The sequence below is a fragment of the Bidens hawaiensis genome, unplaced genomic scaffold, assembly GCF_021521415.1.
Source record: "Bidens hawaiensis isolate Kalapana, Puna unplaced genomic scaffold, B.hawaiensis_p1.1 tig00024624_1, whole genome shotgun sequence".
Lineage (NCBI taxonomy): Eukaryota > Viridiplantae > Streptophyta > Magnoliopsida > Asterales > Asteraceae > Bidens > Bidens hawaiensis.
The window spans coordinates 302854-328072 of record NW_027493889.1 but is presented as its reverse complement, the minus strand read 5'-3'; the positions used below and the strand labels follow the sequence as shown (position 1 = coordinate 328072).

The following is a 25219-nucleotide window of genomic DNA, read 5'->3' as shown; positions in this document are numbered from 1 at the left end:
AAAAACTTAACGGCGTTAAGTACTTTTTAACGAAGGACCATTGTGACAAAAATAGTTGAAAGGTGGGACCATTGGTAGTGATTTTTAAAGGTGAGATTATTATCGGCCAATACACAAAAGATCAGATTATTTATTTTCAATTTTCCTTTATTTTTATTCATCTCTAATGCAGATTACACTTTTATTAGACTTTGTCATTCAAATAGTTTATGTATGGATGCATTCTTATGAGGTATGACCACTATATAAGAGACATCAAATAAAAAGTAATCATTTTTTGGGATGAGTCACATACTCACATGGACGGCAAACGAGCTTACCCTGAAACATTGGGGACTGGTAATGGAGTGGATATTTGGGTATGTTGTTAGTTTAAAAAATTTCACGATTATTAGACGACATGGTATTTGGTATGGGGTCACCTGATTAGCCAAAGCATGCGTATCCGTTTAGTCGAATTATACCCGTAAACATTTCATTTTACTTTCTATTTTGTCCTTTGTAATAGAAAATTTCAATAATTCAATGGTTTTTAGTTTTTCTATTTTCTTTGGATAATAAAACTATATAAAACATAAAATACTAAGAAATGTATATGTGAGAACTTCAATAATGTTAGCAACTTCAATAAACAGATGGATATATCCGATACCTACGAGGTATTCCTAATACTTGCAAGGCCTTCCTCGATGACCATGGACCTGATACCCAATGATAATTACCCAATACATACACGATGGATATTGAGCCGAGTATAAACAGGGTTTTACAATAGAATATGAGAGTGGAATTAGCATACCCGTGTCTCAGATGAGTGTACTAAGTGGTTATGGATGAATACTAAGATAAGACAATACGACAATTTTGTAGGAAGTGAATCACAATATTATTATAATATATTAATAAAACTAATAAAGATACCCTTTTTATACCGTTGGGAAATTGCAATGCGCATACCGTATACATATTCAAACGAAAGTTAACATGAAATACAGCATATGTATGTAACTTGATTCATACTGTGGTGTTTGACTAGTGCTTCTTTCACGTATTCTTGAACGATCTTTCATGAAAATTTTGACAGGGGTAAGAAGAGTGTCGATGTCAACATTTTATATAGGGATGTAATATATATATACCTTTAAAATTTCTTTTCACAAGGGTCGACCAACACCTACACCTTTGATGTAGGTCCGCCATTGGTCTTCTCGTATCAGAGCTTCCTCCTTTTAGCCTACATAGATTAATAACAATATTAAACAATAAAAAAATAAAAGGTTATTATTGTAACTTCTGAGCATATATCTACTCGCAAGGTTGTAGCTTCTTTTATTATGTTACAGACTGGGTTGCAATACGTTATGGCATATTTGATAGCCTTTTAATGATTCTATTAAGAGACTGTTTTTTAATCGGTCAAATATAGAATGTGTTTGGTTCACTTAAAATACATCTCTTAATAGTCATGGAGCTTCTTAGTCGGTAAGTTTTAAAAACATTATAATCGATCAGGTCATTCAGATGCTACTTTTAATCAATCAGACTTATAATGACGCAACACATGGCTATCAAACAACCCCTTGCTTTAAAGACACCTTAGTCTCTTATATGCTTAAACATGCTCATTTGTAAAATTAGTTATTTATATTCCTTATGTTTATTTGCTAAGGTATTATCTATCATCTAATAAGTACAAATAAGAATTTTGGTGTCGATAAGCCGTCATTAGGCCACTTAGTGACATCTTATTGGTCATTGGTATTTTTGTTTCTGTTTTTTTTAGTTTCGATATTGTAACGAACATAATGACAATTGACCGAACACTAATTTTGTTTTTTCTCTTTGTAATAATTCTGGTACCATAACGAGTGTGACGGGAACTGACCGAATTCGCATACGTGACACCTGAAATTTTTAGGTTAACTATTTTAACTAAACTCCGTTATCTTTTATCTTTGTTAACTCCGTTAGAAAACATGCATGCGTGTCACGTGAGCATTCACATGAATTTGTTTGCGTACATTGGTCTAACATGAATGCTAAGTCATAAATAATAATAAGTGAAAATGCATATAATAAATATATAAAAGTGTTGGATGTTATATGTGAACTTGGTTTGTTACATATGCTACATGTCATAAGGTGATACATGCTACATGCTTAATGCTACATGTCACACATATTATTAATTCATGTTATCATAAGTTTAATAATAAGTTAACTAAAAGATTGTGATTAATGGGAGCATTATGATGGATATTCTGATGAAATTACGAGACATATAGGTTATAAACTCTTTAGATGCAAAACTCTTATCCCCCACCCCCTCATCTTCAATTTCTCTCTAAGAACACACACGTTTCATCTTTTTGGTGGGTTTAAATCAAGGCGCTAGAAGATTGTGTGATTGCATTTCATATAACAAGTAACGGATTATAAATACAATCTATTGGTCATGTATTTCTTAATAAGGTTTATGAAAACTTAGTATCTAAATAATTGGTAAAATCAATCACACTAAAATAAAAAGAATTAGTCATGTTGATGACAAGTTTGTGGTTAATTTGAAGTTTGTGCAAAAACCCTAGACGTTCATGTACCTTTGTAATGATGTTGATAAATCATGTATATAATGATGTGTATTTGATAATTGATTGATAAGATACCTTAGGTATGATGCAAACATGTTCTTGTTAGTTTATTGGACTGTAACTTAATGATGCATGATTAGTTTTGGTCGATTCTTGATGCTAAGTTATACTACATTGAGTCTAGTTTTCAGAAATATAAGATTTGTAATTTTTGGACAAGTTTAGAATAGTGTTTATGATTTTACAAAAACATGTGTCAAGGCTATTACGGAGATTGATTTATTGACCTTGATTCCCAACATCATAACTTTCTCTTGAAAAGTCCAAATGGGTTTGTCCCACTTCTAGAACTTCATAAATTGAGTTAGGGTTCTAGCCCAAGTGGCCTTGCGTGATTTGGTTTAGTATAGAATTTAACTAAATTAAAAATTTATGTTGCGTACTGAAATAACCGCACATACTTTTTCGTATTGTATGAATTTTCATGTTTTTTTGTGTATGAAAAATACAATATATATATATATATGTATATATATATAGGGATTTTTTGAAAACAATATTGAGTTTTAAAAACTTAAGAACTCCATTCTAAGCCACACATTTAATTAAATGGATTGGAATATGTGGTTGAGATTAAATCTGCCAAAAAGTCAAAGTAGAAGAGAGAATAAAGATGTAAGTGTTTACACTAACTTTTACGTCTGTTATACATGTGCAAAAAGTCAACTCGGTGCGGAAAAGATTTTGTAATTTTTTTTACGTGTATGTAACCTACATATATTACGCATGTTTAAAAAAAAATTCACAAAAAAAAATCTGTTACACTGAGTTCTTTCAAGTTCTTAAAACTCAAAGGGTTCTCATTTGAAATCTCCCATATATATATATATATATATATATGGTAATGATCCTAAAAGAACCTTTTGTAAATTGAGAACCATTTTAGGGCACAAAAAAAACATCTAAAAATATATTTAAAAAATTATAAAACAAAAAACAAAAACAAAAATTTTAAAAAAGTAAAAAAACCAAAATTTTTATATTTCATTCCGGTTTTATAAAAAAATTAATTCGTATTATACCTATACACATGTGTATAATTTCATTTAATGTCTAGTTGAGTAATATACACATATACATTTTCATTTACTTTAAATTATACATATATGTATAAAAAACGTATGTACATATATGTATAATTTAGATAAATCGAGAATTTGTTTTTTTTTTACTTTGATCTAAATGCCATATCTATTCCTAGGTTCCTTAGAAAACTCTAATTTTTACAATTACTCTACCATATATATATATATATATATATATATATATGACATGTATAGAATGAAAACCAATTTGAGTTAAGAAAACCCGTGAAAATCCTATGTAACATTATTTTTTTACATATGTAATATATGTTATTACATTTAATATAAAACATTGAAAAATAAAAAAAAAATTCATTAGAGAGAAAATGTAATTTTACTTTTACATTTTTAGTAACTTTAACTGTGGACTAAAAGATTCAAAATTTAATTAAAAACATGCGGTTAAGAATGAGTTTTATAGAGTTTTCTTAACTTAAATGGATTTTTATTTTATCCTAACCACATATATATATATATAGGCAAAGTATAGAATGAAAACTCATTTGAGTTGTGAAAACCCGTGAAAACCCATGTAACATCGGTTTCTTTTTACATGTAATATATGTTGTTACATTTAATATAAAACATCGAAAACATAAAAAAAATGTTTTGCTATTTTTTTACATTTTTTACTAATTTTTATATATGTTTTCATGAGAGAGAAAATATAAATTAACTTTTACATTTTTTTTATTCACTTTAATTGTGAACCACAAGATTTAATCTTTCATTAAAAACATGTGGTTGAGAATGAGTTTATAGAGTTTTCACAACTCAAGTGGGTTTTTATTCTAACCTAACCATATATATATATATATATATATATATATATATATATGGTAAAGATTCTAAAATAACCTTTTGAAATTAAGAACTTTGAGGGGCATTTTGGACCACTAGAAAAAAAACCTTTAAAAAAAATATAAAAAAAATTATAAAACAAAAATAAATGAAAAAATAAAAAAATATTAAAAAACCAAAATATTTATCTAGTATTCCTCGTTTAAAAAAAGGGTTTCGTGTGGTTGTTGGGTTTATTTTGTACATATGTGTGCATTATCATTTACTCCCTAGTACATGTATGTGCATTGTCATTTATCTTAATTGTACATACATGTGGACTATTATATTATTCTCGATTTACATAATTTGTTATACATACGTGTTTAAAATTGAAAACAAGTATTAAACATATATATACAAATTAAAAAAAAATAACAAATTATATGATTGAATAGGTACATTATAATGTATGTATACATATTAATAAATTATGTAAATATATACGAAAATGACAATATATGTATGTATATAAAGAATAACATGTATGTATGTATATGTATACACGCGCTTAAATTGAAAAATAAATACTATACATATATGTATAAATTAACAAAAGTAACAAATTGTGTGATTGGGTGTGAAAATCGATAATTTATTTATGTATATAGATTAACAACTTATGCAAATGGAGAAGAAAATGATAATGTACATTAGTGCATGTATATACAATTAAGGTTATGTTCAAATAAGAAGTTTGATTTTCCTAAAAAGGCTAGGAAATAGAGTATTTTAGTCTAATACTTTAATATCAAAACCCACTTACTTTAATCTCAAAACCCACTTAAATTAATTTCAAAAACCCACTTACATAAAACCCAATTACATCTTCACTCATCTCTTACAACCACCACCACTCCACTGCCCACCGCCACTACAACCGTCACCCACCGCTACCACCTCGCCGGAAAAGTCCGAAAAAACATAATGAAAAAAACACAATAGAAAAATATACTATGAAAAAAAACACAATGATAAAAACACAATAAAAAATACAATTGTATGACACAATGTAAATAACACAATGGAAAATACTATTGTATAACACAATTTTGTAAAACACAATTCGTAAAAATCCCATTAATTTTTTTTAATTTTTATATTACAATATGGTACTCATATAAAAGATAAAAAAACACTCGTTATTATGGTGAATTTGTTTTTCAATAAATACGTCGTAAAAAAAGTTATGGACGTTTTAAAATGATGGAGGAATTTGGCATGTGCCTTGCATGTGGAGAGAGAAAGTCAACAAATGTGTTATTCTTTTTATGTTCTTTACCTTGTGTTCACACTTGATTTTCCCCTAAACTAATCTCAACCTTTCATATTCAAAATCAATGGACAAGATTACTTCTTATCATTCCTACAAAAAGTATACTTCATATTATAACCTAACCCTAAACAATTAAAAGAAATGATAACGCACATATGTACACATTATGTAATTAAAGATTAAATGGTAATATAAACATGTGTACATACTAAAAGAACCCAAAGGCTAAACCGATTTTTTTTTAAATCAGGATGCTAAATAAATGTTTTGTTTTACAATTTTTTTTATTTTAGAATGGGTTTTTTGAGTTGTCCAAAATGGTTCTCGAAATTTTCAATTTTCAAATGATTATAACTCGAATCCAATTATATACACACATACATATAGGGCCGGATACTGTAGAATAATCTCTAATCGCACAAGTCGTCGCAACATCCATGAGCGTTCAAATCAAATTTAACAATGCGGTGGCAATTTTCTTAATTAACTTAGATCCCATTCATACAAAAAGGTATTCTCATCATAAAAACCCCCCCAAATTCCACTCCTAAAATTCCTAAATCAGTTCCAAAGGAGTTCATAAATCAAAAATCTAGAACTCGCGTCACTTTATATTCTGGATTCCCAAAAGATAGAGCGTAGATCAAGCGTGACGATAATTTGGCACCGCATATTCACAAAAATAGATGAATCGAAGGTTAAGCCAGTAGAAAAATTAAAACCCTAGTTCATCGCATTTGTCTTTGAGATGCACAAATTACAGAAGATCAAAAGAAAACAACGATATGTCTCATATTACATTTAAATTAGGTTTATTATCTACGTATATTTCATATTGTGCCTATGAACTTATTTTAGCCAATGTATATTTTGAGCTTGCCAAATAGTGTTTGTTTATGTAATGTTCGTTGAGAGTGTCCGGTTGTAGATCTAAGCGTTTTTCTTAGTGTGTGTTCTTGTAATTTATATGCCATGGAAGCATATGCTTTATATTGCTTGAAGACTGTGACACCCGGTAAAATCCCAATCCCTTAAACCAAGTAATCAACCTAAATATTAGGTAATTATGTTATATGCGCCTTGCGCGAGCGCGCCATGTTAGTCAGCGCGTGCATTTGTTATGTGCGCCCTGCGCGAGCGCGCCATGTTAGTCAGCGCGTGCATTTGTTATGTGCGCCCTGCGCGAGCGCGCCATGTGAGTCAGCGCGTGCATTTGTTATGTGCGCCCTGCGCGAGCGCACCATGATAAGAACCAGCGTGGGCATATGTTATATGCGCCATGCGCGAATGTTTTGGCTTTATGTTTTCATGTACCTTAACGTTATGATGTCTAATGGGTTGACCGTCACGCATGATGCTAAGGCGGGTGCACCCTAAATCGTTTATGCGCGTGCGGAAGGGAACTAACCTCCCCGCATGGCGGGAACATTGAGAGCTAGTTTGTCTGAAGCTCCAGGATGGAATTGACTTCAACATAACTGATCACTATGTTGAAATACCAAGACCACCTGGAGAATCTACAAATGAAACTCAATGTCCCTGACTGCGAGAAGGTTACGTACCTACCCGCAGCAAAGAAACATTCTACACGCAGAATCCTACACGCATAAGGCTGTACACGCAAGGTTACACGCACAAAACACAGTATTCTTCAGAATAAAGGGGATTATTCCCGCCCAAAAGAAAACAGTAACGTGTTTCAGAAAATTTCTACTTTTTACTGTGCACTGGCAAAAGCACACTGTGGCATGAACAGTCAACTATCAGCCACCCTACTCTCACCAACCACAGACCTGCATGTCCTGCGAAAATCAGAATCTTTTACCTACTCCTCCACTTTTGAATAAATAATAATACTTTCCATACTTTATCATCATCACACCTAGATATGAAAAGATTACAATCCCCTAAATCAAGGGATTGTGTTCCATTGAGTTTGCCTATAAATATGTAACCTAAAATTATCACTCAACACACTTCAAACTTCTCTCTTAAAACTGCAAATCTGCTCTGAATCATCTCCCAAGCATCTATTTGATTTTCAATTCCGTTCCTGTTACTAGGTAAGCCGAGATTATAACCTTGAGATCTACTTTCCAACCCTTATATCTTGATCTTAATATAGATTTCTTGTTATTTAATCGTATTCTAGACCTTCGATTCCGAGGCCAACACCAAGAAAACCCGAATCTCGATTAATCCCTTAACAAGAACCTCAGGTGAGTCTCACAGCCCCTATTTTCACTGTTTTCACTGTTTTTAAACTGCTTTCGGGGCGAGGGACACGTACTTAAATAATGTTTTATCATGGTATACTTACAAGCTATGCAAGCGATTATGTGTTTAAGTTATGTTTCATGATGAGCAATGCAAACGGTTATCTAAGGTTTTCAATGTATGTGCGCTAGAACTCGAGTAAGTGATCACTTTACCATTGGAACTCTAAGGGTAGGGACTGCTGGTTTGATCCGCCCACTCGTAGGGGTCGCACCTCTTTGCATGGACGAGTGCCTGGCATGGGGCAGTACTATGGGGTTGAGCCCGCTCGTAGGGGTCGCGCCTCTTTGCATGGACGAGCGCCTTGTTTTCCGGCACAACGTCTGCGCGTAACCCGCGGGACGGTATCCTTAGCTCGTAGGGGCAATGCCTCTTTGCATGGACGAGCACAGTTTCTCAGAATTGTTCGCGCGTAACCCGCGGGACAGTATCCTTAGCTCGTAGGGGCAATGCCTCTTTGCATAGACGAGCCTAGTTTTCCAGAAATGTCCACGCGTAAACCGCGGGACGATAATACGTTATTTTAGCTCGTAGTGGCAGCGCCACTTTGCATGGACGAGCACATGTTCCTGAAACGTTCGCGCGTAACCCGCGGGACGGTATTACTTATTTTAGCTCGTAGTGGCAGCGCCACTTTGCATAGACGAGCACAGTTCCCAGAAATGTTCGCGCGTAACCCGCGGAACGATTTTATCAGAATATGTTGATATAACTATGTTTTACCAAGCTTGTGTTTTAATGATGCTATCAGAATTGTGTTTCATAATGATTTGTATCAAGATTATGATGCAATACGATTTATCAAGTTACTAAAACTTGTGAACTCACTCAGTTTATACTGATTCAAATGTTTTTACGTGTCTTTCAGGAGATAATTAGGTAGCGCATGGAGTCACACTTAGAGCACCTCACGCTGAACATCTAAAACCAGCTTTTTGGAAGATTTTAGTTCTATCCCTTCGATGCGCGTGGTTGTTCCCACCGCGCAAGGGGATATGGCTTGGAAATCTTCAACAGTTTTATACTTGGATGTTTTTATGTAATTTTTAAACAATGTAATGTATTGTATTAAACATTTCACGCGCAATGAAAATCTTTGAATGTTTGCAATGGCCCGTGCTTAATTATCAATCCCCACTCGCGCGCGCCCGGCTGTTTCCGCCGCTCAGGGCCGGGTGTGACAGATTGGTATCAGAGCACTGGTTATAGCGAACTAGGAAAAGAAGTTTTAACCTAGACTATAACCGTTGGGGAATCACATGAAATACTTTTCAAAGAAAATATTTTCAAAAGAAACTATACACACACTTAGGAACACGGGTCACACAGTGTCTAGTAAATAATGATAACATTATGTGCTCAGAGTACATGCGCTAAGTTTGATATATTTCCATTCTCTTTTAAAGCGAGAATGCCTCCAACTAAAGCCAAAGGAATTACCATGACACCCGAGGAACTCGCGGAAATAATCGCGCAGGCGATTGCGACACATGAGGCCAGCAAGGCCGAATCTAGTCAGGGTCGTCAGAATGAGACCCCAGAACCCGAATCAGGAGCCTTGGACAAAGGATGCTCCTATAAGACATTCATGGCCTGTAAGCCTTGGCCATTCAAGGGAACTGAAGGAGCCATTGGGCTCTACAATTGGATTGACAAGATGGAGACAGTTCTCTCCATTAGCAGATGTAGTGAGAACCAGAAGGTCCTTTACGCGACCTGCATGTTCCAAGAAGCAGCTTCATCTTGGTGGAAGCTTCAAGTGAAGACTTTGGGGCGAGAAGTTGCTCTTCACAAGACCTGGGAGGAACTGAAGGAAATGTTGATGAGAAAGTTCTGCTCACGCGCAGAGATTCAGAGTCTGCAACAAGAATTCTGGAACCACACTATGGTAGGAACGGATATCGACGCCTACAACAACCGGTTCAACGAGCTTTGTCAGTTGGTGCCAGATATGGCAAACACAGAGGAAAAGAAGGTCGAGAGGTATATCTTTGGGTTGCCTCCTGTTGTTAGGGTTCCGCTCAACGCCGCAGCACCTCCAACCTTCGATGAGGCGGTTGCGCGGGCCATCACCCTTACAAGGGATACGGCCCGTGCGGGTATGTTGACTACGCGCGGAAGCGAGCAGCGAACCTCTGACTCCAAAAGGAAATGGAACTCTCACCACCGAGGGTCCGACTCCAAGCAGCCACCGTTCAAGAAGCAGGAGAGCGTAAGGACTTACGCGATTCAGGCCGCGGAGCCACCACGAAAAGGATACAGCGGGCCTCGCCCATGGTGCAACAAATGCAAGTACCACCACGAGGGTGAATGCGCAAGAATCGAATGTGCCAAATGTGGCAGACCAGGGCACAAGACGATAAATTGCCGTGTCAGGGACGCTGGAGCAAGCGACAACTGCTACGCATGCGGGAAGCCAGGGCATTTTAGTCGGGATTGCCCGCAAAAGGGGAACCAAGCTCGTGGGAGAGCTTTTGTGATCGGCGCAGGCGAAGCAAAAGAAGAGCCGAATGTGGTAACCGGTCTAGCAACCAGTAGGCTAGACATACCTTATACTATAGAACTGGCCAATGGTAGGCAGTTGTGCGCGAGCGAAAGGGCTGAGCAATGTGTTTTATTCATGGGAGGTCACGAGTTCAATATTAACTTGTTGCCTATAGATTTGGGAAGTTTTGACATTGTGGTAGGTATGGATTGGTTAGTCGAGAATCTCGCAGAGGTTATTTGTCATGAGAAGCATGTCCGGATTCCACTGTTGAACGGAGAAACTTTGATGATTCAAGGGGAAAGAAAGGGAGTTGCGACGAAACTGATTTCGTGCCTAAAGGCGCGTAAGTGCCTAAGGAAAGGGTGCTACGCCTTCCTGGCGCATGTAGTAGAGAAGAAAGATGAGCGAAGAATTGAAGACTTACCAGTAGTGCGCGAATTTCCAGAAGTTTTTCCTGAAGATCTGCCCGGATTACCGCCACCCGCGACAAGTCGAATTTCGCATCGATTTGGTCCCAGGAGCTGCGCCAGTAGCACGAGCGCCTTATCGATTAGCTCCATCTGAGATGCAAGAACTATCCAATCAGTTACAGGAACTATTGGATAAGGGTTTCATTCGCCCAAGTTTCTCACCTTGGGGAGCTCCAGTACTGTTTGTAAAGAAGAAGGATGGCTCCTTCCGGATGTGTATTGACTACAGGGAGCTGAACAAGCTGACAGTCAAAAATCGGTACCCTTTACCGAGGATTGACGACTTATTTGACCAGTTGCAGGGATCCAGTTATTATTCGAAGATAGATCTACGATCAGGATACCACCAACTTAGGGTCCATGAGGAAGACGCGCCAAAGACAGCCTTCCGAACTAGATATGGCCATTATGAGTTCTTAGTGATGCCTTTCGGGCTAACTAATGCGCCGGCTATATTCATGGATCTGATGAACCGTGTGTGCAAACCATACTTGGACAAGTTTGTGATTGTGTTTATAGATGATATTTTGATTTACTCCTGGACCAAGGCCGAGCATGAGCAACACCTGAGATTGATTTTGGAATTGTTAAGGAAGGAAAAGTTGTATGCGAAATTTTCTAAATGTGAGTTTTGGCTTAGAGAGGTTCACTTTCTCGGTCACGTTGTAAACGAGAAAGGAATACACGTCGATCCTTCTAAGGTTAAAGCCATCGAAAACTGGGAAGCGCCAAAAACTCCAACTGAGGTGAGGCAATTCCTTGGACTAGCTGGCTACTATCGACGCTTCATTGAGAACTTCTCCAAGATAGCTCTACCTCTGACCGCGCTAACTCAGAAAGAAAGGATGTTTGTTTGGGGCGAAAACCAGGAAGCAGCGTTTCAAATGTTGAAGCAGAAGTTATGTAGTGCGCCAATTCTATCTCTGCCCGAGGGGACAGACGACATCGTCGTTTACTGCGACGCTTCACATCAAGGACTCGGATGTGTCCTTATGCAGCGAGACAAAGTCATAGCTTATGCCTCGCGCCAACTTAAGACCAATGAGAAGAACTACACAACGCATGATCTGGAACTTGGAGCGGTTGTCTTCGCGCTAAAGATTTGGCGCCATTACCTCTATGGTACAAAGTGTGTAATCTTTACGGATCACAAGAGCCTTCAACATATATTTGATCAAAAGGATTTAAACATGAGGCAACGAAGATGGGTTGAATTGTTGAACGATTATGATTGTGAAATAAAGTACCACCCTGGAAAGGCGAATGTGGTAGCAGACGCGCTAAGCAGGAAGGAGCGAATAAAAACACTACGAGTCAAGGCTCTAAGGTTGACCATTCACGCAGATCTCTTTACCAGCATCCGAGACGCTCAGCAAGAAGCCTTGAAACCAGAGTTTGTTAAAAACGAATGCCTTGGGGGTATGGTTAAGAATTTGGAACTTAAAGAGAACGGCAATCTATATTTCGCTAACCGCATATGGGTCCCTCTCAAGGGAGGATTGCGCGAGCAAGTATTGAACGAAGCTCACAAGACGCGGTATTCCGTACATCCTGGCGCAGACAAGATGTACCAAGATGTTAAAATGTTGTATTGGTGGCCCAATCTTAAAGGCGCCATCGCGACGTATGTCAGTAAGTGCCTGACGTGTTCAAAAGTAAAGGCTGAATATCAGAAGCCGTCGGGGTTACTTCAGCAGCCAGAAATTCCCATGTGGAAGTGGGAACAAATCTCTATGGACTTCATCACCAAACTGCCAAGGACACCTGGGGGTTATGACACGATCTGGGTTATTGTAGATCGGCTAACTAAGTCAGCGCACTTCCTGCCGATCAAGGAAACCGATAAGATGGAAAAGTTAGCCCGATTGTATATGCGAGAAGTAGTTTCAAAGCATGGAGTCCCAGTGTCCATCATTTCTGATAGAGATAGTCGGTTCACATCAAGGTTTTGGAGATCGTTACAAGGAGCTCTAGGTACTCGCCTTGATATGAGTACAGCTTATCATCCTCAAACGGATGGGCAAAGCGAGCGAACAATCCAGACATTGGAAGATATGCTGCGCGCTGTGCGCAATCGATTTCGGTGGTAGCTGGGATACTCATCTCCCATTGGTTGAATTTTCTTACAACAACAGCTATCACACAAGTATTAAGGCTGCGCCGTTCGAAGCTTTGTATGGGCGCAAGTGTAGATCCCCACTGTGCTGGGCTGAAGTGGGTGACAAGCAAATGACTGGTCCAGAATTGATCCAAGAAACAACAGACAAGATTTTTCAGATAAGGGATCGCCTTAAGACAGCGCGCGACAGACAGAAGAGCTACGCAGATGTGCGAAGGAAACCATTGGAGTTTCAAGTAGGGGATAAAGTACTTTTGAAAGTCTCTCCATGGAAAGGAGTCCCCCGTTTCGGCAAGCGAGGAAAGTTGAATCCGCGCTTTATTGGACCGTTCGAGATCCTGGAAAAGATCGGTCCGGTTGCTTATAAACTTCGTTTACCCGCCGAACTCAGTGGAGTTCATGATACGTTTCATGTGTCCAACCTCAAAAAGTGTTTATCTGACGAAACGTTGATTTTGCCGATAGAAGAGATTCACATCGACAAACAGCTGCACTTCGTAGAAGAACCTATAGCAGTAACCGATTGGAAAGAACAAAAGTTGCGCAGAAGCAGAATCAAGTTAGTAAAGGTTCAATGGAACTCGAGGCGTGGGCCTGAATTCACTTGGGAAAGAGAAGACCAGATGCGCATGAAATACCCACACCTCTTTCAGAACATGGCTTCTGCCAGCAACGTCTCCTAAATTTCGGGACGAAATTCGTTTAACGAGGGGAGAATGTGACACCCGGTAAAATCCCAATCCCTTAAACCAAGTAATCAACCTAAATATTAGGTAATTATGTTATATGCGCCTTGCGCGAGCGCGCCATGTTAGTCAGCGCGTGCATTTGTTATGTGCGCCCTGCGCGAGCGCGCCATGTTAGTCAGCGCGTGCATTTGTTATGTGCGCCCTGCGCGAGCGCGCCATGTGAGTCAGCGCGTGCATTTGTTATGTGCGCCCTGCGCGAGCGCACCATGATAAGAACCAGCGTGGGCATATGTTATATGCGCCATGCGCGAATGTTTTGGCTTTATGTTTTCATGTACCGTAACGTTATGATGTCTAATGGGTTGACCGTCACGCATGATGCTAAGGCGGGTGCACCCTAAATCGTTTATGCGCGTGCGGAAGGGAACTAACCTCCCCGCATGGCGGGAACATTGAGAGCTAGTTTGTCTGAAGCTCCAGGATGGAATTGACTTCAACATAACTGATCACTATGTTGAAATACCAAGACCACCTGGAGAATCTACAAATGAAACTCAATGTCCCTGACTGCGAGAAGGTTACGTACCTACCCGCAGCAAAGAAACATTCTACACGCAGAATCCTACACGCATAAGGCTGTACGCGCAAGGTTACACGCACAAAACACAGTATTCTTCAGAATAAAGGGGATTATTCCCGCCCAAAAGAAAACAGTAACGTGTTTCAGAAAATTTCTACTTTTTACTGTGCACTGGCAAAAGCACACTGTGGCATGAACAGTCAACTATCAGCCACCCTACTCTCACCAACCACAGACCTGCATGTCCTGCGAAAATCAGAATCTTTTACCTACTCCTCCACTTTTGAATAAATAATAATACTTTCCATACTTTATCATCATCACACCTAGATATGAAAAGATTACAATCCCCTAAATCAAGGGATTGTGTTCCATTGAGTTTGCCTATAAATATGTAACCTAAAATTATCACTCAACACACTTCAAACTTCTCTCTTAAAACTGCAAATCTGCTCTGAATCATCTCCCAAGCATCTATTTGATTTTCAATTCCGTTCCTGTTACTAGGTAAGCCGAGATTATAACCTTGAGATCTACTTTCCAACCCTTATATCTTGATCTTAATATAGATTTCTTGTTATTTAATCGTATTCTAGACCTTCGATTCCGAGGCCAACACCAAGAAAACCCGAATCTCGATTAATCCCTTAACAAGAACCTCAGGTGAGTCTCACAGCCCCTATTTTCACTGTTTTCACTGTTTTTAAACTGCTTTCGGGGCGAGGGACACGTACTTAAATAATGTTTTATCATGGTATACTTACAAGCTATGCAAGCGATTATGTGTTTAAGTTATGTTTCATGATGAGCAATGCAAACGGTTATCTAAGGTTTTCAATGTATGTGCGCTAGAACTCGAGTAAGTGATCACTTTACCATTGGAACTCTAAGGGTAGGGACTGCTGGTTTGATCCGCCCACTCGTAGGGGTCGCACCTCTTTGCATGGACGAGTGCCTGGCATGGGGCAGTACTATGGGGTTGAGCCCGCTCGTAGGGGTCGCGCCTCTTTGCATGGACGAGCGCCTTGTTTTCCGGCACAACGTCTGCGCGTAACCCGCGGGACGGTATCCTTAGCTCGTAGGGGCAATGCCTCTTTGCATGGACGAGCACAGTTTCTCAGAATTGTTCGCGCGTAACCCGCGGGACAGTATCCTTAGCTCGTAGGGGCAATGCCTCTTTGCATAGACGAGCCTAGTTTTCCAGAAATGTCCACGCGTAAACCGCGGGACGATAATACGTTATTTTAGCTCGTAGTGGCAGCGCCACTTTGCATGGACGAGCACATGTTCCTGAAACGTTCGCGCGTAACCCGCGGGACGGTATTACTTATTTTAGCTCGTAGTGGCAGCGCCACTTTGCATAGACGAGCACAGTTCCCAGAAATGTTCGCGCGTAACCCGCGGAACGATTTTATCAGAATATGTTGATATAACTATGTTTTACCAAGCTTGTGTTTTAATGATGCTATCAGAATTGTGTTTCATAATGATTTGTATCAAGATTATGATGCAATACGATTTATCAAGTTACTAAAACTTGTGAACTCACTCAGTTTATACTGATTCAAATGTTTTTACGTGTCTTTCAGGAGATAATTAGGTAGCGCATGGAGTCACACTTAGAGCACCTCACGCTGAACATCTAAAACCAGCTTTTTGGAAGATTTTAGTTCTATCCCTTCGATGCGCGTGGTTGTTCCCACCGCGCAAGGGGATATGGCTTGGAAATCTTCAACAGTTTTATACTTGGATGTTTTTATGTAATTTTTAAACAATGTAATGTATTGTATTAAACATTTCACGCGCAATGAAAATCTTTGAATGTTTGCAATGGCCCGTGCTTAATTATCAATCCCCACTCGCGCGCGCCCGGCTGTTTCCGCCGCTCAGGGCCGGGTGTGACAAAGACACTTACTCAATTCAATCTTGGACTTGTGCTTGTGTTTTACATGTGCAATTTTCTACAAAACGCCGCGTTTCTTTGCCTTTTGGAATGCTCCTTACCCGGTTATTCAATGCCATGTCACTTTCACAAGTTGAAGGTTTCTTACATGTCAATAAACATCTCCATATCCATACTCTCAATGAAGAATTTGCTGACTTAGAGAATCAAGTCTTGTGCGGTGCTACATGTAATGATGATGGCTATGATGGCATGCGTCAAATGGTTAACCCAGAACAATTGTATATTTTTTTCATACCAAAGTGGAGTGGGGGATTGTGGAAATAGTGTTCTACACTCCATGGGAATCTGTTATCATCCATGATGAATGCCTGAAGACTCATTGTTTGGAGTGTTTCTTGGTTCAAAGTTTGGTGCTATGTCTTAGCTATGTTATATTTTGTTTAAACCATGAAAACTTGTTAACATTTGTAGGTTACCAGTTTGTGTAGGCCGGTTAGGACCTAAACTACTTGTAGGTTCCAGTTTATGTAGGCCGGCTAGGATTTGCATGGTGTAAGACCTTTTGTGTGGTTGCTTATTGTGCTTGCATCTTGCTCATGATTGTTTGTACTTGTCATGCGATGTGTTTGCTTGTATGCTTTGTTATGATATTTTTGATATATATTTTGCTTGTACCACTAACTTTATTTTGCAAGGATTAAGTATTGACTGAGGGGGAGCTTATTCAAAATGCTTCTTCAATTAAGGGGAGTTTAGCCTCAAAGTGTTCTTTTTTTAAGGGGGAGTTGAAGATTGAAGACAAAAGCTAAAGATCAAAGTGTTCTGTATTTTTTGTAAGACATAATTACAAATATTATCCTTTATGTTTATACCAAATTTCAGAGATTGTTCTTTATCTTTAAAATTGACGAGTTTTGTACTTTACGTTTCCAAATGTGAGATATATCATACATACAAATACAAGTAAGTGGGGGTATAATAAGTACCCTCATGTGCCTTGCACATGATCAAATTTAACTGAAAAATCTAACGCCCGTTAGTGGAAAGGACACACCATGTATCATTTGTAAACATTAAGTACAAAACTTGTCAATTTTAAAGATAAAGAACAAGTACTGAAATTTGTTATAAACATAAAGGACAATCTTTGTAATTCTGTCATTTTATTTTTATTCAATCTAAGTTTTCACCACTTTTCTCTACAACGCTACACATACACTTCAACGTTACTAATCAAAGTTTCAATTATAAAGAGAAAATATCAAGTCATGTAGAGCAAAAGAGGAACTTTTCAAAGCCATCAACCTATTATCTTACTTGTATTTTGAAGAGTCAACACTAGAGGTTGTTCTAGTGTTTGGACAGGTGAGGATTTATCATTTAGTTGATAATTTGAGAGGGAAACACATTATTTTAATATAGTGTTGTTTTGTATTGATTGGGAACTTTATCTTGATTTACAGCTATATAGTTGTTTGGTGAAGACTCAATAGTGAGATTAAGAAGAATTGTAAAGCTAAGTACTTGGTGTGCTTGGTGAAGAAGGTAATCACTTCCTTTGTAGAGTGAGATGATTGTATTGGTGATCTCCACCATTTTAAGGAGACGACTAGTAAATAAAACTCTCGATCGGTGGATCAGGGAGATGAAGTGGATTGAATTAGTTGGCATTCACTTGAATCTCCATATTTTTATAAATATGGCTATGTCATCTCTAACCTTTAAATTCTGTACTTAAATGTGTTTACTTTTATAAGTTGTGAAAAGAGTTTAATAAAATCATTAGCTCACTAAAATTAGATTAAAATTTAAGAAAAATTATTTAAACCCCGCCCACCCCCTCTCTAGTTTTCTACAAAAATTTTGGTGTTAGAAGGGTTTTAATGAACACATATTTTGTGCTTTTAAGAGAACAGCTTTGACATGTACCTGACGAGCTATTTCAGACTTGTTTTGTGAGAATGCTCTAAAGTTCACTCGGGCTCCTTCAGATAAAAAGAAAAATAAAAGACGAAAAGTTACTCACCAATCAGTTATTATTCACATCCATTTGGGAATAAAGTAATGCTACAAATAAGTGTAGGTGTAAATTTCATTAATAAAATATGACATCTACCTTCAAAAAATCCAGAGTTATTCAAGATGTAGTATCCTTGTGTAAATTGAAAAGGGGAGAGATCTCCACCAACGATGTGATTCCATGACTAGTAATAACACAACACATCTTCTTCCTCCTCAATCTTTCCATCTTCATCATCATACACAACACTAATCCCACACTCCCTTATAAATGGCTTAACATCACTGTCACACTCATTTTGTTCTACCGTAATAGTAACCAGATCACCACCTTTCATCTCATTTGGCCCAAACATCCAGTGGCTTAACAAACTTAAGCACTCTCCACCCACTTTCACTTTGCCAATATAATGATCATAAATCCATGTGAGCTTTTTTGTAATATTACTTATTTTGATCATTGGCAACAACACATATTCATCTACATGAAATTGAAATGTTTCCACACAGCAGAAGTTTAATCCAAGTAACTTGTCAGGAGATGATGGAATGGTAAATGATATTGATGGGCCCTTGCTTTTATACTCAATCCAATTCGGCATCTCATCCCCCCAATAAAATGTGCTGAATATTCCTAGTTCATAAAACATCATCTGCCAATTAAATACAACATTAGTAATCACCTTAAATTCAGAACACACACATATGTGTGCGTGTGCTTACACTACCAAGGACAAGTAATTAGATGAAACCTGGGTTTGACATTCGGTTGATGTTCCTTCAAATATGTGAGTTGTCAGGCGCCGTTCTTTAACAAAGTCAGAGTTTGTCCAGCCCAAACTATGTTATAACTTTTCGTTAACATCTGCCATAGCTTGGATTTTCACCACGCCATCAACTTCAAATGAACAAGTTGGTAAGGTTGCCAAAATCTTAAACTGAGTGGGGACATGTCTAGATTAAATTTAATTTTCCTTAGCGAAGACTTCAAACCATTTCTATAAGGAGTGTAGATTGATAGTTTTCTTAGTGTATGTGGAGGATTCTCGATTGATATAACCATTTCACAATTATTCATACCAAGTATCTCAAGCCTAGGAAGGCTTCTTACACAATCAGGCATTGAAACAATTGGATTACCATCTAAATACAACTCCTTCAACATGGCTAGGCTACTGAAGTCCTTGGGAAAGGATTCGTTAGACAAATTATTATTTGCAAGTGACAAAGTTCTCAATGAGCTCGGCAAAGAAAACGCAGCGAGCTTCAAATCTCTTGGTGTAGTCCCAATTTCAGATATACAGGAACTACAACCATCTAATATTAGTGTTTCAACCTTTTTTAAGTTGCCTATGGATATTGGAACCTTTTTAAGCTTGTAGCAGTAACTCAAATCAATGTGGACAAGTTCAAGACATTGCTGAACCGAATTACACACCTCAATCAAGCTTATGCACTTTCTAACTATTAATCTCTCAAGTGCAGGGAGTTCCAAAAAACCACCAACACTACGAAGATGTTCACAAAAGCTTAGATCAAGAATTTTTAATGATCCAAGGAATCGTTTGTGTTTTGACATGTCAAAAGATTCAATGTTGCTATAAGACATGCCAAGAGCAACCAAATTCTCCATCGGTAAGTCTAACGGTATAGACTTTAACGGAGACCCATGCATACACAACCATCTTAATTCTTCTGGAAAATCCTCATAAGAGCCATTCATTTGCACATAATTGAGTTGTAGTAGCATCAGATTATCCATCCTTTTTAATGACTCTATTTTCACCTCAAATGACCCACGTAACTTCTTTTTTTCAAGAATTCTCATGTCAAGGGCAAGGCCTAGAATATCTTCTGTGCCCTGTCAATAAAGGGAATGTAAACAAAATTATATATAAAGGCTATATACATATATACGAATAATAAAAACTCTTAAGTGGAAACATATAATATACTAAAAATATACATGAGCTCTTACCTTTCCTTGTTTCAACACTTTGAATGACTCCTCGTGACACCATAGTCGACTACGCCTCCCTGGCTTCTTAAGAGATTCTTGACGCACTAAATCTCTTCCCATCTCTTGAATCAATGAATGCATCATCAAGTACTTCTTATTCACGTCAATACTAAGAAGGCATACGTCAATAAGATTCATGATTCCAGATCTTGTCTCTATATCACATGCATTTAATATTGATTCTGTAAAGTCTTTATCTTCTCCAACAAAGAAACAAGCAATATGCTTAAACAGTTCCATTTCATTAGATGGCAAAGCGTCAAAGCTCATCTTAAAAATCCTTTTTATTCTAGAATGAGGTTCTTTATTTAACCCTTGTAAGCACTCTTCCCAGTATGCTACATCTCGTTTTTGCAGAGCTTGCCCAAAACCTCAAGAGCCAACGGATGTCCTTCACAATACTTCACAAGCTTATTTGAAACCTCTTCATAACCTTCTTTAGGGTTATGGCGATCGAAGGCATGAATGCATAAAAGCTCTAGTGATTCACGTTGATTTAAGCCATTAACTAAAACCTTTATGTGATTGAGATGAAGTTTTGACTTAAATATTGCACACCTTTCTGTTAAAGACGCATCCTTGGTTGTAATTATGATTTTGCTCCCGGGATGCAAATCTTGGTTTCCAAGTAAAGCATCTAACTGGTCAAGACTACCGATATCATCAAGCACTATAAACACTTTTTTAGAGGCTTGATTAACTTGTGATGAGACTCTTCTTAAAACGACTTCATAAAGTTGCTTTTGTAAATCAAGCAATCCATCAAACCTTTCATTGCATCTTGTATTGATACCTTCAATAAAGCTGCTTTTGTAGAATTTACTAGAGTGTAACTCGAAGACGTATTTAGCCAATGATGTCTTCCCAATCCCGCCCATGCCTACGATACTGAGAATGTCGACGGCATGACAGGATCCATCTTTCAACCATGAACTAATGGATTCAATGTAACGGTTTATGCCAATCAGACGCGGCAAGGTAGTACTTAAAGGTACACCTAGCCTACGGTGGATGTCGGTAATAATTTCTTTAATAATCTCAGTCTCTTTCCTGGAATTTATTTCAGTGAGAAATATGAAGCATCCAGACCAAATATATCATATAATGTCATTTTAAAAATGCTAATTAGGGGTGTTCAATATATGAATTGGACTAGAGAAACTCGAAATTCGGATTGATTCGTATTCGAATTTGAAGGTTCCAACTTGGCTTTCAATCATTCGAATTCGATTTGGTACATATTCGATTTAGTAATTAAATTTTGAATACAATGCAAATTTATGATTTTAAATTCGATTTGATTCAAATTCAAATTCAAATTAATATATATATATATATATATATAGGGATAGGTTATTGTAAAAAGACAATGTTTCCTAGGAATGGTAAGAATAATTATGGGCCATTAGATTAGGGGATCCAAGGGTTGAGATTTAAAATTACCAAAAACCGACATAGTTTCCTAGAATTACTCTTTCACCTTTATAACCGACATAGTTTTCTAAAATTGTTCTTTAACCATAATTTATAATGCCACATGTCAAAAAATTATTGGTTCTTACAATTCTTAGGAAACTCTTTATTCTTATTTGAATCCTTTTCTATATATATATATAGAAAAGGGTTCAAATATATATATATAAAATAAATTTTAGGAAAATATGTCGGTTATAAATGTGAAAGAGTAATTCTAGGAAACTATGTCGGTTTTTGGTAATTTTAAATCTCAACCATTGATTAACATGATCCAATGGCTATGATTTATTCTTAGTCTTCCTAGGAAACTACCTTTTTTTTACTATAACCCTCCCATATATATATATATATATATATATATATATATATATATATATATATAAAATGGGGGATAGGTTATTGTAAAAAGACAATATTTCCTAAGAATGGTAAGAATAATTATGGGCCATTAGATTAGGGGATCCAAGGGTTGAGATTTAAAATTACCAAAAACCGACATATTTTTCTATAATTACTCTTTCACCTTTATAACTGACATAGTTTCCTAAAATTGTTCTTTAACCATAATTTATAACGTCACATGTCAAAAAATTATTGGTTCTTACCATTCTTAGGAAACTCTTTATTCTTATTTGAACCATTTTCTATATAATGGTTCAAATAAGAATAAAGAGTTTCACACGAATGGTAAGAACCAATAGATTTTTGACATGTGGCATTATAACCTATGGTAAAAGAATAATTATAGAAAACTATGTCGATTATAATGGTGAAAGAGTAATTCTAGGAAACTATATCGGTTTTGATAATTTTAAATCTCAACCATTGATTAACATGATCCAATGGCTATGATTTATTCCTAGTCTTCCTAGAAAACTACTTTCTTTTAGTATAACCCTCCCCTATATATATATATATATATACACTTCTCCTATATATATATATATTATATACACACACACACAAACACACACACCCACATATACATATGCATCTATACTATATAATAAATAAAAGTTTTCTTATGCCACTTGTTACTCTCTGGTGCATACTTACTCTTTCTTCCCGCCTCTCCCTCCTATTAATTAATGATCCAATGGCTATGATTTATTCTTAGTCTTCCTAGAAAAATACTTTCTTTTAGTATAACCCTCCCCTATACACACACACATATATATGCATCTATATTATATTATAAATAAAAGTTTTCTTATGTCCCATGTCACTCTCTGGTGCATACTTACTCTTTCTTCCTGCCTCTCCATCCTATTAATTATACATTAAACCTATATATTTTTTAATTCATTTTGATTTCTATAATTGTTTTTACAAAACGTATTTTATTTAAAAAAAGTTAGGTTTGCTTATTAAACATTTTTATAAATTGGGAATTTTTCATGATTTAACTTCTCTAATACGAATTATATCGTTTATATATATATATAAAAACATTTACAGATATATGAATCACTTTTTCATTTAAAACTTACTCGGGTTTATTGTTAAAAAAACACATGGATTTTTTTAGAACCCAACCTGCCTTCTTTTTCTCTATCCATATATTGTTAATCAAAACCATATCAATTCTCTTTTACTGCACATTCTCGACTAATCGAAAGCTTTCTTCCACTGATGATAGGTTCGTTTTGTTCCGATTGTACCTGTTATGTTCTCATAATACTATTCTACTTTAGTTACCATATTTTTAGTGTATCATCTAATATTGTATCGAAAAAATATTTAGAGATTTATGATTTATTTTTAAGTTTGTGAATTATAATTGCAATTTAACTTTGTACTTATTTAATGTAATAGTCAACTTTATTTATCATTTTTTAAGTTGTTCAACCCGTGTAAAACACGGATACCAAACCTAGTATATTTATAAAAGCAAATAAATTACAATTCTAAAGACTAAAAATTGGAATTTCAACATATGGATTATTAATTCATTGCAGTTTCTTCCGTTGCCATAAACATGTAATTTCAACATATGGATTACCACTTTAAATAATTATATGATGCTGTTACTATGAAAGGTTTATTTGTTTTATACATATTTGTATTTTTTGGTGAAAAAAAAAAATTCGTGGTGGTTTTGAAATTAGAAATAATTTTTTTACTGAATTCTTGTAAAAAATCATTCGAATTCGAATTTCAAACTTGAATCGAAATTCAAATTGGCTTTTCAAAATTTGAATCGAATTTGTCAAATATATTTCAAATCGAATTTGAATCTAGTTTTAATGTTTGAATATTTGAAATTCGATTCATTTAACGCCCCTAAATTATGCACATCTGCCAAATTTACTTGTGAATATGTGGCCCGTATAGGCTGAAAAAGTTGTTTTTCTTTCAAGTCCCTTCATACATTTGTCGGTCATGCGTGGCTTATAATCACGATAAGAGTGGTGTATCACATCCTCTCAAAAAGATTACATTTACCTGTACTTGGCATCCTTTCCTTTTAACACAGCAACATCTGTGAGTGCCTGCTTCCACACCTCCATCTTTTGAGCCAATTCACTTCTTTTCTCTGCATTTGTTTCATCCTCCATCCTCTGTTTATGCTTCAGCATTGCTTCCCCGAAGCTATTTTGTTGCTTCTTGACATCAGTGGGCTCTACATGATAGAATACGGGGATAACGATTTGGTTGAATTTCCTTTTCTGCTCAAGGATTAATGCCAATTCATCTAAGCACCATGTGGAAGACGCTTAATTCTTGGACAAGATGATAATAGAAACTCGAGATGATTTAATTGCACTCTCCAATTCTGGCTTAAGTTCTCCAGTTTCAATCTCTTCTTCATCCAAAAAAGTGATGATATCGGCATCCAACAGGGCGTTATAGAGGTGATCCGTGAAACTGTTACGAGTGTCAACGCCTCTAAAACTTAAAAAAACTTCATATCTATAATTATGATGGTGATTCGATGAAGATCCTAGTAAAAGTTCATTGAGAACAACCATTTGGAGCTACGAGTGATTCAGAGTAATCGATCCAATATGTATGGAGATCTAAACACCACTTTTGATAGTAGTTGTGGAATTTGTTTTCAAGAGGCCCCCAAGTGATGCTGACTTATCTTTTAAAATAAGTGTCCAGTTTTTTCTCTTTACCTTAAAAAATACCACATTTGACTTTTTTAGGGATGCAGATTTCTTTCCGCGTTAATCTTTATAAATTATTATTGTATTTATTTGTTTGAAAAACCTAAGCCTATCCCATCTTCATTTTGTGTTCATTATCCTTAGCTCCTTAAGGCCGTATTTAAAGTTCGATCTCGACTTATTATATAGTTTTCAACTTCAAGCGGACTT

The 25219-nt window shown here is 36.5% G+C and overlaps 1 pseudogene; it reads right to left on the bottom strand.

The window, feature by feature from the left end:
• Positions 1–1213: 1213 nt before the first annotated feature.
• LOC143569641 (disease resistance protein RUN1-like) lies at positions 1214–24868 on the bottom strand (annotated as a pseudogene).
• Positions 24869–25219: the final 351 nt, after the last annotated feature.